The sequence below is a fragment of the Patagioenas fasciata genome, chromosome Z (genome assembly GCF_037038585.1).
Source record: "Patagioenas fasciata isolate bPatFas1 chromosome Z, bPatFas1.hap1, whole genome shotgun sequence".
Classification (NCBI taxonomy): Eukaryota; Metazoa; Chordata; class Aves; order Columbiformes; family Columbidae; genus Patagioenas; species Patagioenas fasciata.
Genome location: NC_092560.1, coordinates 54830455 through 54836794, shown reverse-complemented (window position 1 = coordinate 54836794; position 6340 = coordinate 54830455).

Here is a 6340-nt window from a genome sequence, read left to right as displayed (position 1 = left end):
TGTCCTGGGGCAGCTTCCGCAGAGTGTCCAGTGCTCACGGGCACAGCCCAGACCCTGCTCGGCTGGTCCGTCAGGTGTCTGGCAGGAGGCCGGGCTGTGAGAGGACACTGCTGCGTGCCCTCATGCTTCACACTCGCAGTGTTTAGCTCTGTACTGGTGCGTACTGGTGTTTTGACCTGCTGGTCACGTTCTTGGCATGTGCTGGAGAGAAACCTTGGAAGAAGACCTAAACCTTCCGGCATTATCCTCAGGAGATCACCTTTCTTCATGGAAGGCTGTTCTGAGGCCAGCTCTGTCACTGAAGTGTCCACTGTATGTCCCTGCCTGCGGTCACAGCACTGCCACGCAGCAGGACAGTGACCAACCTGCCAGAGCACTTAGGCCTTGCACCAGCACAACGGATGAGAAGGAGAGTGTGGGAGCGGAAAGAGAACAGCTCTGGAAGACCAAGCGCTGCTGCTCCCTGTCAGTGCTGATGTGCTGGGATTGTTCCCCTTCACCCAATTATCCAGGTGAAACTTCAGCCTCCTTTACTATAATAAAAAGTGAGCTTCCGATGAAATTTAATGAGATTTCATTTATTAACTACTTGTTAACCTATGAACTAAGAGTACGCTCTTCTGCTTTGCAATAACAGTATTTTTAAAAGGCATTCTTTCCCAGCCAATTTGAGCTCTGACTGAAGGACAGGGATGTAAATGTTGGCCTTCGCAGCCACGATAACCATTGGGCTTTCCTTGTTCTCTCTTGTGTCTCTGTATCAATTGAAAAGTAGCACAAAATAATCTTCTCATTCCTTACTATTAGGCAAGCTTTGTTGCATGGGGAAGATTTGTTTATTTGTCAGTCTGGTGCAAGGCTGATAATGAAGTGCAGAGTTTGTTGGGTTTTTTTTAAAAAACAATCCCTGAGGTCCTGAGTAAATATCCAGCTGAGCTGACATTGATACTGTAAATTGGCTAATTGAAGAAAGAAACTTCTAAAACCAAAAAAATGCAAGGATGATGCCAAAGCTAATCTGGATTTCATATGTACAGGGGAGGGTGAGGGCAGCAAGATGAGCTGATGTTGTTTCCTTACAGTAAAAGAATAGACAGGGTGAACGACGGCCTGCTGCTGCGCTTTCTAAGATTAGAAGCAGACAGGACTGAGGTACTTTATGGCTCCTTTGCCTCCGTCTTCAGCACAAAGGTCTCCTGGGACACTGTTCCTGAAGGCAGGAGTCTGGAGACCACCTAGGAGTGGATGGGGCTCAGTTCAGGGGTTACCTGATCAAAATCAGACACCTTTACAGAATAGGAGATGGGTCATTTGACCGGCTCCCTGAACACAAGTATCGCTGTGCTGTGGCACCTGAGATTGCCAGGAACACCCACCTCTTGGTTCGGAGGAGTGTGATTGCTCTTGAGGTGTCCTGGACTGTCTCCTCACTCAGCTGGGGCTTCAAGCACCCCCTTTTCTGACATATTGTGTCTGCATCAGGGGATGCTCCAGATCCATAAGAATTGAAGGCTGCTGATATCACCTCTTCTGGAAAGGGGCAGAAGGGAGAGGGGGGAAGGAAACAGAAGAAATGCTGCTTTATTGCTATGTATTACTGAAATGCTCTCTGTTTGGCTGTTCCTGAAATCTCTCTAATCATTCACACCAGGCTTGAAGCCTTTAGGAAAATGCTGCAGAGAGCCTTGGCTTGTAAGGGCGTGTTGGATGTTAATGAGCCGTCTGCTGCCACATTCCCAAACCACAGATCCTGAAACAATGAACAAACCTCCAGCAAAGTAAAAGGCAGAAGCGAACTCAAGTTTCTGAAGGTGCTTGGGATCCCACAAAGCGGGGATCACTGACACAGCTCTGGAGGAAACAACCAGTCCGTGTCGCTAGAGGCTGGTGAAGCAAAAGCCTGCAGACACTGGTCACAGGTGGTAAAGGTGATGTGGAGGTGGTTCTGATGCCATGTCAGCCCTTCATGTGTGTTTATCATCAGAATGGCCGAGCTCTGACCCCCAGGGCCTGGCAAAGGAGACCTTTTCTCTCAAATGTTTCTCAAGGCTCTGCCTGTGGTCGCTGCGAGGGTATTTGTGTTTGCGATTGGGTTCGGTGCCAAGTGCTGTGGTTTTCTGAGGATTTGGCAATGCCTGTGAGGTCCCCAAAGCCCATCCAGCTTCTTTCATAGGCCTGGCAGTGGTCCTCAATCACCTAAGCTGTCCCAGTGCCAAACTTGTTTGAATCCTCAATTTGGATCTGTGCCCCAGCACTGAAATGCACACCTTCCCTCTTCTGCCACCCCAAAATAAAAAAGAGAAGACAATCTATTCCACATTAGCATGACCAGCCCATGCTCCTCAGGTGTTCTTCTTGCCTCTAACACACTTACTGCTACGCATAGACCACTCTCTTCCTGCACTCCCATGTCTCTCACTGATCTTTCACTCTTGTCTTCCAGTAACGGGCCAACACTCCAGGAGGTTCATGCTTCCTCCAGGCTCACGGATGTTTCCTGAGATCCATCCCAGCGTGGGGAGTGTAAGAGAGGAGCAGAGCAGGGTCACCTCATTGGGCATGACTGAGCACAGCCGCCTCCAGCAGCAGCCATTTTGCATCTCCCAGGTACAGCCATGCCCACAAAATGAAAATATCACTGCCATCTATGATTAGCCCAAGAGAGGCCTTTCTTCCTTCCGTATTCCCAAGAAAATCTTCCTCTTATTCCTCCTCTACTTGCGGACATCAACTGCTTTCCATTTCTGGGCTCAGACATTCACTAAATGGAAGGATTCACTAAAGCCATCAGCCATCCCATTACTTCTCCCTGACACGCCCCAACCCTCTCCCTGAGTGCTTGTCTTTTTATGACCATCTGTGCAGCAAGAGTAGTCACAGGAAAGCACCAAATACATAAAAACTGGTGCCGAGCAAAGTGCTGTACAGACCTGATGAGTCGCCTCTGTGGCTGTGTCCTTCCTGGAAGGTGTCTGTCCCGAGAAGGGGATCCAGCTTCTGCCAGGAGAGGCGCATGAGAGTGTCCATGCGCCTGGGCAGGAAAAGGGTGGCTTTTGCCAGACTACCCTTCATCTGAACCACTTAGATATCTACTTCTGGATGGAGACAGGGCAGCAGGGGTTTTTTAGTTTATTGGTGGGTTTGGTTTTTTGTTTTGGTTTTTGTTTGTTTGTTTGTTTGTTTTGGTTTTTTGCGTGTGTGTGGGGGTTCTGGTTTTGTTTTGTTTTGTTTTCTTTTGTATTGTTTTGTTTCGTTTTGTTTTTGTAGACGCAAAAATGTGTCTGTATCTGAGTAGCTGGCGAATGTTTTTCAAGAAGGACTCCTCGTAGACATTATTTGATTGAAATAATTGTATTTATTTTTCAGAGTAGACTAGATTCCCTTTTTAGGAAGCATTATTATTTTTTTTTTTTCTTCACATTACTTCCTTTGAGAGATGGTGTGAATTTTGGGGTTGTCCTGTGCAGGGCCAGGAGTTGGACTCGATGATCCATTTCCTCTTGTCCTATCACTTGCTATCACTTGGGAGAAGAGACCAACACCCTTCCTGCTACAACCTCCTTTCAGGCAGTTGCAAACAGCAATAAGGTCTCCCCTGAGCCTCCTGTTCTCCAGGCTGAACAGCCCCAGCTCCCTCAGCCGCTCCCATCACACTTGTGCTCCAGCCCCTCACCAGCTTCGTCGCCTCCTCTGCACTCTCTACTCCCTCAGTGTCCTTCTGATGAGGAGAGGCCCAAAACTGAACACAGGATTCAAGGTGGGGCCTCACCAGTGCCTGGTACAGAGACACAATCACTTCTCTAGTCCTGCTGGCCACACTATTCCTGATACAAGCCAGGATGCTGGTGGCCTTTTTGGCCACCCGGGCACACGCTGGCTCATGTTCAGCCACTGTCACCAACACAGCCAGGTCCTCTTCCTTTCCAGTCACTCTCCCCTGAGCCTGGAGTGTTCATGGGGTTGTTGTGACCCAAGTGCAGGGCCCGGCACTTGGCCTTGTTAAACCTCACACAGTTGGCCTCAGCCCAACCATCCAGCTGGTCCAGATCCCTCTGTATAGCCATCCAACCCTCCCGCAGATCAACATTCCCACCCAACTTGGTGTCATCTGCAGACTTACTGAGGGTGCACTCAATCCCCTCATCCAGATCATTGATAAAGAGATTAAACAGAGCCGGCCCCAGTACTGAGCCCTGGGGAACAAGGTGGATGGATGATGGCAGAGTGGTGGATGTGGTCTACCTTGACTTCAGTAAAGCCTTTGACACAGTCCCTCACAGCATCCTCACACCTAAATTGAGGAGGTGTGGTCTAGACAATAGAGTAGTGAGGTGGGTTGCAAACTGGCTTAAAGAGAGAAGCCAGAGAGTGGTGGTCAATGGTGCGGAGTCCAGTTGGAGGCCAGTATCTAGTGGAGTGCCTCAGGGGTCAGTACTGGGGCCAATATTATTCAATATATTCATTAATGATTTAGACGAGGGAATTGAGTGTACTATCAGCAAGTTTGCTGATGACACTAAGCTGGGAGGAGTGGCTGACACGCCAGAAGGCTGTGCTGCCATCCAGCGGGACCTGGACAGGCTGGAGAGTTGGGCGGGGGATAACCTGATGGAATTTAACAAGGGAAAGTGTAGAGTCCTGCATCTGGGCAGGAACAATTCCAAGTTCCAGTATAGGTTGGGGCATGACCTATTAGAGAGCAGTGGAGGGGAAAGGGACCTGGGGGTCCTGGTGGACAACAGGATGACCATGAGCCAGCACTGTGCCCTTGTGGCTAGGAAGACTAATGGCATCCTGGGGTATATTACAAGGGGGGTGGTCAGTAGATTGAGAGAGGTCCTCCTTCCCCTCTGCTCCGCCCTGGTGAGACCCCATCTGGAATATTGTGTCCAGTTCTGGGCCCCTCAGTTCAAGAAGGACAGGGAACTGCTGGAGAGGGTCCAGCGTAGGGCAACAAAGATGATTAAGGGAGTGGAGCATCTCCCTTATGAAGAAAGGCTGAGGGAGCTGGGGCTCTTTAGTTTGGAGAAGAGGAGACTGAGGGGTGACCTTATTAATGTTTATAAATATATAAAGGGTGAGTGCCACGAGGATGGAGTCAGGCTCTTCTCAGTGGCAAACAATGATAGGACAAGGGACAATGGGATCAAGCTGGAACACAAGAGGTTCCACTTAAATTTGAGAAAGAACTTCTTCTCAGTGAGGGTAACAGAGCACTGGAACAGGCTACCCAGGGAGGTTGTGGAGTCTCCTTCCCTGGAGAGATTCAAAGCCCGCCTGGACACATTCCTGTGCGACCTCACCTAGGTGTTCCTGCTCCAGCAGGGGGATTGGACTAGATGATCTTTTGAGGTCCCTTCCAATCCCAAACATACTGTGATACTGTGAACAGCCCCTCCTGACCAGCCACCAACTGGATTTGGCTCCGTTCACCACAACTCTTTGGGCCCAGCCCTCCAGCCAATTCTTTATCCATCGCAGAGTCTACCCACCCGGCCCATGAGCTGCAGCTTCTCCAGGAGAATGCTGTGCGTTATGGTGTCCTCATAGATGGCCTCGTTGTACCCTGCAACTGTGTGAACAGAGGAGAACACGACTTGTGCTCCTGGTCCCTTGACCATGTGTCCCAAGGCCCTGAAGTCTCTCTTGATTGTCTTTAGTTTCCCCTTTTCAGCTTCACCATTGCCTGCCTGAAAAATTGTTAGGGGCTAATAGTCCGAGGCCCTAGCCAGGGCAGGGAGATTCCTGTTTACAACTTTAACCCTGGCCCCAGGGAGACAGCAGACAGACTAAGAAGTGGGTCTAGCCTACATATAGGCCCTTCTGTTCCCTTGAGAAGGGAGTCTCCTACAACCACAACCAGCCTCTTTTTCTTTGTGGGGGCTGTGTTGATGTAGAGTGCAGGGTGACTGATTCTCTGCAGCACCTCCAACTCAGTGGAACCGCCTCCCTCAATGTTGTTGTTTGGTTCCACTTGCAAGGCAGTTTCTTCAGTCTCAAGACCCCTTTGTGTGTCTGTGTTTGGCTGTTTCTCTGGTAACTGGTGCACAGAAATTGGCTTCACTGGAGGTAATTGTTCAAAGAGGACGCGGAAGAGTAAAACAGAAAAAGGAAAAACTTATTTGAATAAATGAGGAGTCCCGACACATCTCCCTATTTATTCCAATCTTAGCGGCAGGAGGTCAGCCTCTCCTTTCCCATTGCCTGAGGCTCTTACAGGGTCCAAGCTTTCCAATCTCCCTTTTGTAACCCCAGCAACAACCCTTTTATGTCTGCCCACCGACACTCCTGTGAAATGACTGGATAGACCTCTAAGGCTGTTGCACTCCATTTTGTTAAG